The sequence below is a fragment of the Vulpes lagopus genome, chromosome 9 (assembly GCF_018345385.1).
Source record: "Vulpes lagopus strain Blue_001 chromosome 9, ASM1834538v1, whole genome shotgun sequence".
NCBI classification, from domain to species: domain Eukaryota; kingdom Metazoa; phylum Chordata; class Mammalia; order Carnivora; family Canidae; genus Vulpes; species Vulpes lagopus.
Window position 1 is genome coordinate 13,229,481 of NC_054832.1, and position 12,014 is coordinate 13,241,494.

Here is a 12,014-nt window from a genome sequence, read left to right on the forward strand (position 1 = left end):
AGTCCTATGACTTGACTTGGGGGCTGGGAAATGCAGGAGGCCAAAGACCACCAAGAGGTCACATGAACTACTGGGCCCAGTGGCAAGGCACCATGTCTTCCACCTCGCTGGGTGAGTAGCACAGACCAATCTCAAAAGCTCCTGAGTAAGAGGAAAATGTCTCTTTAACAGTATTAAGGGACAATTTATTATGTGTATCCTTCCAGGGAAGCACAATGTCAGTGCAGGCCCATTGCATTTGCATTATTTCCAGACAACAGCAGCAGCAGAAAAGGACACTGATTTATTTCAGAGCAAGCACAGGTGAATTTAATGTCTGTTGGGACTGAGCCAGGGAAGACTTGACCCGCTCTAGGCTCTTAAGTGCTTGAGGGGGGACAGCAGGTTTTTGGAAGGGTCCCATTGGCCTCTGGCTAAATTCAGCTTCCCTGAGCCTATGTTCCTAAATCACCTGGTCAGAAAAGCCTTGCAGAGAAAAGGGGATGGAAAAATTCCTGTTTGGGAATAGAAAATCTGGTGCTGGCTTCTTTGGCAGCACATATAGTAAAAATTGGAATGATACAGAGTAGATCAGCATGGTCTCTGCCCAAGGATGACTTGACATTTGTGAAATGTTCCATATTTTTAAGATGGAATTCAAATAAAAACAATAGACAAATAAATAAGTAAATAAATAGATGAATGAATAAATAGAAAATCTGGTTTCATGCCCTGACCTAGCTAATTTCTTTCTCAGTGGCTTGGCCAAATAATTTAGTCATTTAATTTTAATGTTAATTCTTTAATTTTTTTATAATTTAGTCCTTTTAAGGCTCAACTATTTCTTTATAAAAAAAAGTCTAAGAACACTACGAGGATCCAGTAAGCAAATGTATTAGAGAGTGCTTTGTGAATTGCATACATGCCATTGTCTGGAGCTGACATCAGTTTGGGATTTCTAGCAAATAGCTTTATCCCAGAAAAACCAAGGAGAGGATAATCACAATTACTCTTTAAACCTTGGCATTCAAGCATTGTAGAATCACAAAAGGTCATGGTGGAAAGTCTGAGATAGCTTTTCCCAATCTCTTGTTCAGCACATGGAGAAACCAGTTGTTGGGAAGAAAGAAGACTGAACATCAGAGGGGATGAGGCGAATCTTAATGATCTCTGCTCTCTGTTCCTTATCAGTATGCTTCAGAATGCCATGTACACAGTAAGAGCTCAGTAAATGCTGATAGAAATGATAGAATTCACTCACTGTCAAACACAACCGGTGTTGTTGACAATGGCAGGTTGGAGTTTTTCTCTTTAATCCATGTTCCGGGTATCTCTTCTTTCAATGTCGAACCTGGCTATGCGTTTGCTGGTCACCTGAGTCATCCTGAAAAGGAACACAACCCATATAAGCCAGCAACATCCAGTGAAAGCCACTAGCTTCAACTTCTGATGGCAATTCCTTGAAGCCATAAAGAGCACATCATTCTCGTTAAACCATCTTTCAATAACCATTTTAACACACATAGCTGGACAAATTTACAAAATGCTGCTCAATGCATTACCTTATTTAATTTCCTGAGCAATCTGATGAAGTAGGTACCATTATTTCCATTTCCCAGAGTAAGAAATTGAGGCTCTGAGAGTCTATATGACCCGTTATTGATGTACAGACATTGCCAGGACTGGAGTTTGATCCCAAAACTCTGTTACAAGTGCATTCCATCAATACTACCTTATAAAATATCAAATAGGCATTCTTTCCTTCTCTTTCTCTTTCCTTCCTTTTCCTCTCTTCCTCTGTCTCTCTCTCTTATTTCCCATGAATTCTTATTAACATGGTGCTAGGTACCGTGAGGGACACAGAAGCAGAACAACAGGACTAGAATAGCCCCTGTCTTTGAATAGTTGACAATCTACAGAAGAAGAGGACATACAGGTAAAAACAGTAGTTCCAAATACAGGTGATTTTTGCTAAGTACTAACCCTGATTGAGTAGAGTCTGAAAGGTGAACTGACAAGCACCTCACTGCCTGGAAGATGAAGAGAGAGATAGTAAACACCTGTCCAGGGCACCGCTGTTGCCCTTCTTTATTTTATTTTATTTTATTTTATTTTATTTTATTTTATTTTATTTTATTTTATTTTATTTATCTTATTTTATTTTATTTTATTATTTTATTTTATTTTATTTTATTTTATTTTATTATTTTTATTTTTTATTGGAGTTCAATTTGCCAACATATAGCATAACACCCAGTGCTCATCCCATCAAGTGCTCCCCCCAGTGCCTGTCACCCAGTCACCCCCACCCCCCGCCCATGCTGTTGCCCTTCTGGAAAAATCATTCACTGAATCCCAGGCTGCCCCATTCACGATATGTAGTTTTTCAAAGTCCATGCTTTCACCTTCCCCACTCTCTTTGGTGTGATGAATGAAAGGTTGGTGTGACGCATCCAAGTGGAATCTGCAAATCGCTGATCCTTTAAAACCTACTTTTGTAAATACCAATAAAACATGTCTCAACACTTTTTCCTCATTCAGGGAGTTCATTCAACCAGGAGCCCTGGAGGAGGGAAGCTACTCCCTATGAACTGTTCTCCTTTCAGGGCTCTCATCTAAAACTGAAACTCATTTCTGTGCTCTTCCCCTTTGCCTGCCTTGCTTTGATTTTGAGTCAATTAGTCTGTAATCCCTTCTGGTTTCCCCTCTTTGTCTGCCTTCATTTTGTCTAAACAGCAGAATTGGTTATGTTTGCCAAATGAATTATTTCACTCCGAAGTGTGTCCAAGTCTGGAAACAATACCCCATAGGCACTAGGTAACCATTTGTTCAGTGAAGAAATGAATGGATGAATGAAGGAATGAGCAATGGTCAGGTTTAAATACTCTTATCATTTACCAGTTGCCTAACTTTAAGGAAAATATTTACCTTGTTTGTGCCTTAGTTTTCTTTCTTTGCAAACGGTGTGCCGAAGATTACAGAAAAATCTATATTTATGTGCTATACAAAGCACCTGTGATTCATTATAGTATTCAAAAGCTTGTAGCCATGATGATTATCATTATCACTATTAAAGAGACCAGAATGTGACCTGATTGCTATAAGAGGAATGTCCCTGTAGGGTGAGGAGGGTAAGGGGGATAGTTTTTGTGAGGAGTAGAGGATTTAAACAAGCAGAACAAAAGGTTCAGGGGAAAGCATCTCAGCCAGTAATACTGGGGTAAGGGAGGAGGTCTGAAATCTTCTGAAGACAAGAAAGATAAGGTGAAAGGTGGGGAACTAGGCAAGGCTGTAGAAAGAGGTGAGGGGATGAGGAAAAGTATATGATCAAATGGGTCCCTAAAATTAAGTTGTTAGTGATTATGTATTATGTGGTTATGTGCCACCTAAATATGGCAAAAACTGTGTCCGAGAAGGGATGCTGGTGCCCAGTGACATACGAGTGGTAAGGGTCAGAGCACTGGAGTATCTGACATGCTGTAGGGGCACAGAGGGAAAAGGATGGCACCACCTTTAGCCATCTCGGAGAGACCTCATCATGAGCACTAGCTCTTCAAGGATTCCTTCCTCCTCTCTTGCTCTCTCACTTGCTCATTCACTTATTTCATATATATTCTTGAGCACCTGCTTATTTGCTAGATGTAGTGTTAGATGCTAGGGACATAGCTAGAGCATGACAGACTCAGTCATAGAACTTTGAGTTCAGTAGGTGATTTGATGTTGATGGGGGCAGATGCCACTCTAGGCAGAGACAGTGGCATGACAAACAGCATGGAGAACTTTCAAACAAGCATGGGCTTTCACAAGCAGCCCAGTGGGAATGGCGGGGATGTGCACAGTCCAAATGTCCTCTGGGGTTGAGACTGAAACAATATGTTAAGCAAAGGAGCAGATGCAAGATGGTAAACAGGGAGATTCATGTTTCAGAAGGAAGCCTCTGCTGGCAGGTGGGATGGAGGGGAATGAGATAGCCCTTTTAGAGAAATAGTGATGGAGATTGTGGAGGGCTTCTGGCTCTGAACTACAGAGTCAGATGGTGAAGTGAAAGGATGTTGCTGGATGCAGAGATCTCCCCATAGTCAGGAATGAAGGAGAAAGCACCAGGCACTTAGCTGGAGGCTGGGGAGGGCCAAAGAGTCCCTGAATGGCGCAGAAAGGAGCCTAGGGGTGGGGAGGAGACAAACTTCAATGTGACAGTGGTTGGGGACCTTACTGTGACCAGCAGGACTGATGGTCTAATTCTGCAAGGTTCCAACCCTAACATTTCCCCTCTGCAGGGATTTACCCTGGACCTCTGAGAATAAGGGGTGGGTTTATTGATGTCAGTTCCATTCTTTGTAGTAGAATAACCTTATGACATCTAAAAAAGAGTCAAACAGTCCACCTAGGGCTGAATTTGAGATTCAAATGACACTGGATGTTATATTATATGTTGGGAAATCAAACTCCAATAAAAAAATATACATACAAAAACCAAAAAGCAAAATGACTTTGGATGGAAAAGGGTGGAGATGAACAGCAAGTCACTCAAAATTCCACATGTAAAAATAAAACAAACACGTGTTGGGGCACCTAGGTGGCTCAGTCGGGTAAGCATCTTCCTTTGGCTCAGGTTATGATGCCAGGGTCCTGGGATCCAGCCCCGCATCAGGCTCCCCTGCTCAGCAGGGAGTCTGCTTCTCCCTCTCCCTCTGCCCCTCGGCCTGCTTGTGCTCTCTCTGTCTTTCTCAAATAAATAAATAAAATATTTTTAAAAAGAAAATAAAACAAACATGTCTTGATTTATTACCACTTTTGTGAAATCTCTTCCACCCATTTAAGGTCTTCTTGTGCCAGAGGAAGTAGAGTGCAGAAAAGTCAATGCAAAGAATTTTGTAAAATCTCTGTCCTTTGCTTGAATTTCTTTCCCACTCAGATTCTCTTTTTGTGTTGCATGCCATGTTCTAAAGAACACAGACAGAAATTCCTCAAAGATTTCTTTCTGCCAAGTCCTTCTCTACTCCCACAGCACATTTTACATCTCCCCAGTGACAGTTCCTTAACTACAGACCATCATCATTATTTTTCTTACGTAGAGGCAGCCCTGAACTCTTTTCTCTAGTGGCCCCATCATCTAAAGCAGGGTCCTGCATACCCCCGAATAAATGAACATTTGCTGAATAAATGGAATGATTAGTGGTGGCTAACATGTGTTCTGATATTCTCTAGTACCTGCCTTTTCAAGGGATACTCATGAAGATGTGGAAAAGAGAAAATGTGAGGCAAGGACACTCTTTCCTATGTACTCTTCATGTCACTGCCCATTCTGTGTGCTTAAAAGGAAGAATTTGCTTCAGACGAAACTGCATGTGGTGTCCTGCAGTGGCTCATAAATTCTAGTTGGCAGAAACAGCTGGGCTAGTTGCCTAAGAATCTCCAGAGATTCTGATTCAGTAGTTTCGGGGTGGACCCTGGAATGAAAAAAAATCTGTACCTCTATATTTATCTCTGTATTTATCTATCTATCATCTATCTATCTATCATCTATCTATCTATCTATCTATCTATCTATCTATCTATCATCTATCACCTCTGTGTATCTCTGTATCTATGTATCATCTATCTCTGTATCTCCGTATCTATGTATCTATCTATCATCTATCTATCTATCTATCTATCTATCTATCTATCTATCCATCCACCCATCCATTCACACATCTTTCCAGGTCATCCCAAAGTCTGGTCAGTGCATTGAGAGACTAAAACACTGCCATGGGTGTTTGGAGACACAGGTTGGAATTTGGAGGTCCACCACCGATTAGTAACTGTGACAGTGGGTTATTTTCTTTAAGCTTTTGGGAGCCCATCTATAAAATGACACTAATCTATCTCTCAGGGCTTTCTGGAGATATAATTAAACAACACTTGTAAACAAAAGGGATACGTAGTAGATTCTCAGTTAATGTCAATTTGAACATACATGAGAGAAGGAAGAGCAGGGAAACCAAGGTTTTTGGGACAGCTAATAACTGGGCAGGAAAAATAAAGCATTTGGATATTGCTAGAACCTGATGATTCATCTGCTATGTTTTAAATTGCTCGGGCTGTGGCAACATAGAAAGCGGCCTTGCTGGAGGATCCATCTCCCAAGGGGCATGAAGAAATGCTTTTTGGGCAGTTGTCAGTCCAACTCAGAAAGTAATAGGATTAACCCCCAGAGAAGTCAAGAGCTGAGAAATTCATACTGTGATCAGTGTGAGAAGCTCTCTTTGCTTGGGGAGTGGAAGAGTAACCACTCCTATAGGTGCTACTAAAGGGCAGGTCTAGGATGTGGCTCTGGGGAGAAGGATGGATGGCAGATTGGTCTGGTTTGCAGAGAAATGATTAGTCAGACACCAGAGTCTAGAGAATAGACCTCCCCTGTCTGTCCTCACACGGAGATGCCAATGTCAGCTATAATCATGTGATTTGCAAGGAACAAACATTCTGCAAGCTTATGGCAAAACTGATGTGACTCCGTGAGCCAAAAACATCTATTGTGTGCTTATATTGTGCAAATATGGAAGGATCTGGAGTTATTAATGTGGGCTGGGTGTCACTCTTTTTCTTCCGTTTGCCACCTGTGGAGACGTTGAGTATGGTTTTTACCTCATTGGATAGAAATCGTTTGAGTTTGTTTTATCCACTAACCATTTTGTTTTGGTTTGTTTTGTTTCTCCTGCACTTAGCACAATGCTTAGGACATAGCAGACACTGAAGATATTTTTGAAATGGCCCTTTGAGGGGCCAGGCACTTTAATTTTTATTATTTTTTAAAGATTTTATTTATTTGAGAGAGAGAGAAGGAACAGGGGGGAGGAGCAGAGGAGAGGCAGACTCCTTGCTGAGCTGGGATCCCCACATGGGGCTTGATTCTGGGACTCCAAGATCATGACTGAAGCCAAAGCAGATGCTTAACCAACTGAGCCACCCAGGTGCCCCAGACAGGCACTTTTAAATCAGCTTATGCATCCAGGGGCATAGTTTATGTGTTAGGAGTTATTTTATGCTCCAGAGTCAACATGAATAGAGTCCTGAAGTCTCAACTCTTCCTGAAACATTGATGAAAGAAAGGCAGGGAACTTAAATATTGGATTTATTTATTTATTTTTAAAGATTTTATTTATTTATTCATGAGAGACAGAGAGAGAGGCAGAGACACAGGCAGAGGGAGAAGCAGGCTCCATGCAAGGACCCCGATGTGGGACTCATTCCAGGACTCCAGGATCATGCCCTGGACCAAAGGCACGCGCTAAACCACTGAGCCACCCAGGGATCCCCATCAACTATTGGATTTATAATGAAAATACATAGTAACCTTAAAATGAACCTTGATATAAAGTAGGACATCAAATTTGCATGGATTTTGAGATTAAAACAGACATCAAGTCAAAGTCTTTCATGAGCACCCAGATATGCAGGATTCCTTGCATTACACTGGCAGTCCTTTGTGGCCAGCTATGTAAAGGCAAGGACTATATTTTTGCTCCCTGATGAATCCCTAACATCAAGCACAGTGCCTGGCTTGTAGGAGACACTCAAGAAAATTTTGCTGAATAAGTGAAAGAATGTTTTCCAAATTATTCGTTGCATGCTTCTTTTCTTGCTTCAAATAGGATGTAAACTCCTGGAAGGTGTGTCCCAGTTATGTTTGGGTCTCTAATGCCTGACACATAAGTTCTTGCTAGATGTCCATCTTGTGATTCGTTGTATATCCACTCAGCCTAAGACAGCTTTTTGCAAATACAAGGCACTATGCATCTTCAGAAGTGATGCTAGCTTTTAGGTCATGGAGAGCTACAATCAAACTGTTAATTTCCACTTTGGACACCTTCTTACTTAACCTTTCTTAGCCTCAGTTTCCCTGTCTGTAGCATAAGGATAACAGTTCCTATTCCTCAGGTAGGATGCCAAGTATCAATGATGTTTTTTTTTTGAAATACTTTTCACATAGCAAGTCTTTAGCAAATGCTCATCCTCTCTTCCCTGTTGCTTCTGTCCTATTTCTAGACATTTGTTTCTGTGACTTGAATGAGATTCAAAAGGACGAAGTTTTGGTTCTGGTTCTAAGCTTTAGCTCTGGTTCTGCAGAATGAGATTCTTACTTGGCCTAGTCCTAAGAAAATCCCTTATAGCATTTGAAGTTTAATTTTTCTATCAGCAAAATGGGTATGATACTTGCAACCATTTTCTGCTGGCATTCTGGGAAGAATGAGATCATGTCTGGAAGGAGATTTGAGCTTTGGAGTTGAAAAATGCTATATAAATTCAAAGCCCAGATGCTCTATGATGTTACTCCCCAACGACTTCTTGGATTTTTTAGACATCAGGAGTCTACCTGACCTGCAGACATAGTCATTAGTTCTGTCCCTTTCCTAACAGCCCTTTGAAATAATTTGAAAACATCCTTGAGTGTCATTGCTTGGCTTTGCCTCTCCCCTGCTTCATTGCTCTGAGGTTGGAGGTTAATTGTTTTTGGGGTGAGAAGAAAAGTGAAGCAATCCCAGAGATAATTGTCCCATGGTCAGGACATCAGGGTTCAAGTACTGACTCTGACTAGCACTGGGCAAATCAATGACTGTCTCTGGGTCTGATCCAAAAGTAATGAGGCTGGACTGGGTAATATTCCAGTTCCTAACCAGCCTTAAGTATGTAGACCAGATGCCTGTCAGAAGAGTTTAACAGGTAGGTGTGGAAGTAGAATAAAAATGGTGGCAGAGCACAGACAGGAGAGATTCCTCATTAGGAAGGAGGTTGTCATGAGCATTGGAGGAATGGAGGGTGGGAGGGGCCATGAGCAATCCAATTGGGCTGGGTCTGGAAATCCAGGCAGAGAAGTTGAGAACTGGTATTACATAGGCTTTTCTTCTTCTAGGAGGCAATATGATGATCCAGAAAGAGCAACAGCATGGCTTTGGAGCCAGGCTGACCCCATGGCCTTACCATTAATTAATTATGTCTTTGGGTAAGTTATAGCATTTTCAAACTCTCAATTTTTATTTTCATAAAATGGAAATAAAATACTCACCTTATGGAGTTGGTTTAAGAATTAGGTGGTACAGGGCAGCCCGGGTGGCTCAGTGGTTGAGCACCGCCTTCAGCCCAGGGCCTGATCCTGGAGATCGAGTCCCACGTCGGGATCTTTGCTTGGAGCCTGCTTCTCCCTCTGCCTGTGTCTCTGCCTCTCTCTCTCTCTCTCTCTCTCTCTCTCTCTCTCTCTCTCTCTGTGTCTCTCATGAATAAATAAATAAAATCTTAAAAAAAAAGAATTAGGTGGTATAGCACATGGGAATACAGTGGGTCTTCATTATTCATGGATTCTGTTTTTGTGAGCTTGCCTATTTGTTAAGATGGACTTGTGACCACCAGATCGAGACTGGAGGTGCTCTCACAGTCATTGATGAACATGCACAGAGTGGCAAAAATTTGAGTCACTAAACACATATGTTCCTAGCTGAGGTCAAACAAGGAGACCGTCTGCCTTTTTGTTTTAGCTCTCACATTGTAAACAAGTGCCCTTTCTGCAATCTATTTAGTGCCAAGTTTTTGTTTTTTTTTTTACATTTTTATGCTCGTTGCTGGTGACTATGCTATTTAAAATGGTCCCCAAGCATAGTGCTGAAGGGCTGTTTAGTGTTCCTGAGCACAAGAGGGCTGTGATGTGCCTTCTGGAGAAAATACATGTGTAGATAAGCTTCATTCAAGCATGAGTTATCCTGCTCTTGGCCGTGAATGCAATATTAATGAATCAACAATATATATATTAAATAAGATGTTAATAAGGAGATGATGAGCAGTTGTCTAAAGACAGAATATTTGTACCAATTCTTCACAGGGAGATTTTATATAATGAGTTAATGGCTAAAACCATTAGGTAAAGCTTATGTGTACTCATATGTGTGTTTCCTTGAGTGCATATTTGGGGAATTTATCAACAACATTGGTGAAAAGTGTTTTCTCAGGCAAATAAACTTTTTTAAAAAAGATTTTCTTTATTTATTCATGAGAAATACAGAGAGAAGAGCAGAGGCACAGACAGAGGGAGAAGCAGCTCCCTGCGGGGAACTCGATGTGGGACTTGATCCCAGCACTCCGAGATTATGTCCTGAGCTGAAGACAGACACTCAACCACTGAACCATCCAGGCATCCCAGGCAAATAAACTTAAACTATTTAAAAGGGTCCTTCAAGACTTTTGTTCCAATACACTTGTTTTATAGATGAGGATATGAAAGCCTAACAGAGTGAAGTAAGTTTACAAAATACACATTCATTTGGTTTTCTATTTGATGCCAGGGCCAAGACAAGAAACTGCATCTCAGTTGACAAGCAAGCCCTTATGGATCTTCCACTATGTTGAAAGCATTGTAGTTGCTGCTGGGATGAGCAAGAGATGCAGACTGTCTAGATCCTTTGGTTGAAAGGATAGTGTTGTTACTTCCCATTGCAATGGACAAGAAAATGGTTTGGAAGATAAGGTTAGAGAGGAGTGGAAATGAGTCCTGACAGTACAAAAAGAGAACTGGCTTTGAGTTCATACAGATTCTACTATGACATTGCTGTGGGATCTTAGGCAAATCATAGATCCTCCTAGAGCCGCAGCTTCCTTACCTATCAAATGGTGCTAATCTACTTTATAGGATTGCCATGGATGTTAGAGATGACAGATGGAAAGTATCATGCACATGGGAGACATAAGATAAATGGCTACCATTGCTTTGAGTATGAGTGTGGTTTTAGACCTTATGTCCCAGGCAATCAGATTGTTGCTGTGAGACTAACTGCAGATCCACAGCCTCTTTGTGATTTTCCTAGTTCTGCAAGAGCAGTGAACAGAATGCTACTCCCACTCTCTCCTGGCCAAAGGTGAACTGGGGAGCAGAGGAGGTTGATGTGTCTGCCCTTTCCCAAAGTAGCAAAACCAAGATGAAAGTGATGCATCTTCCATGGGTTGGCTCTCCTCCTTCCCTGTGGTGGAGCAGATCTGCCGCAAGCTAGATGTTATAACCCACTTGCACTAACCTTCAAGGAAGCTCAAAGGCACTCTGGCTTTAAAAATCTTTATGGAAGTTTTTTTTTCCCACTCACTCATTCTCTTTCCTTCTGTTCCTTTTAATTTGATATGAAAGGTTGCATAGATGGCTTATGATTCCTGTGTGTGTGTGTGTGTGTGTGTGTGTGTGTGTGTGTGTGTGTGCGTGCTTGCAAAATAGAGGCATAAGCACGTAGGTTGTACTTACAGCCAGGAAAAGTTCTTGGTGGATGGAGACATCGGCTACTTTATAGGGCTGAGAACAAGGTTTCTTCTTTTGCTGTTGATGAAGTTATTAAATTTCTGTGGTATTTTTCCCCCATACAATGCACAATAAGGTGTTTTACTATGTTAGCAGCCAAGGTGCTCTTCGCCTCAAAATAAAATGATTGGCGTGAGCCAGTGGAGGTCTAAGTGAATATAAATACATCCCTTTCATATCACTGATTGGCCATGAGCATTTTTCTGTTCATTATACCAGGTAGTACAAACATACAACAGAAACAATTTTCATGGGCTTGGGTGGAAAGAGAACTTATTAAAGTATATTAGCTTTTTGGATCTCTGAGAGGCTAAAGAGTCAAACTTGGCAGCTCTATGGACAAGGACCACATCCAAACTATATCATAAGAATGCACCAGCAGTGCATTCATCACTGCCATTGAGCACAGAGACCACAGCTCACATCCTGGAATTGGGATGCCAGATATCTCACCTTTGCTATTCCTCAAAGCCAGCCATGACTGCCTTCTCTAGCCAAAAAACGATTTCCATCCAGCATCTCCTTTTTCACCTTGATCACTTCTCAGTGAAATTCTCATAGGGGCATATGATTGGTGGGGCCGAGGTTAAGCATTGCAAAGGACAGTGGGAAGGATGTGGAAAATTTCTCATATATGGGAAACTCCAAATATCAACTATAGTTTTCAATGCTGGATAACATTCAGGAAAATCTGGGAAAGGTGCAACTGCTGCTTGCGTCTGCT

At 41.4% G+C, this 12,014-nt stretch overlaps 1 non-coding gene across 1 annotated transcript; it reads left to right on the plus strand.

The window, feature by feature from the left end:
* The first annotated feature begins 521 nt into the window (after nucleotides 1-521).
* On the plus strand, nucleotides 522-626 carry LOC121499250. The gene has a single exon (XR_005990074.1). It is a non-coding gene; the product is annotated as a U6 spliceosomal RNA (small nuclear RNA).
* The last annotated feature ends 11,388 nt before the right edge of the window (nucleotides 627-12,014 follow it).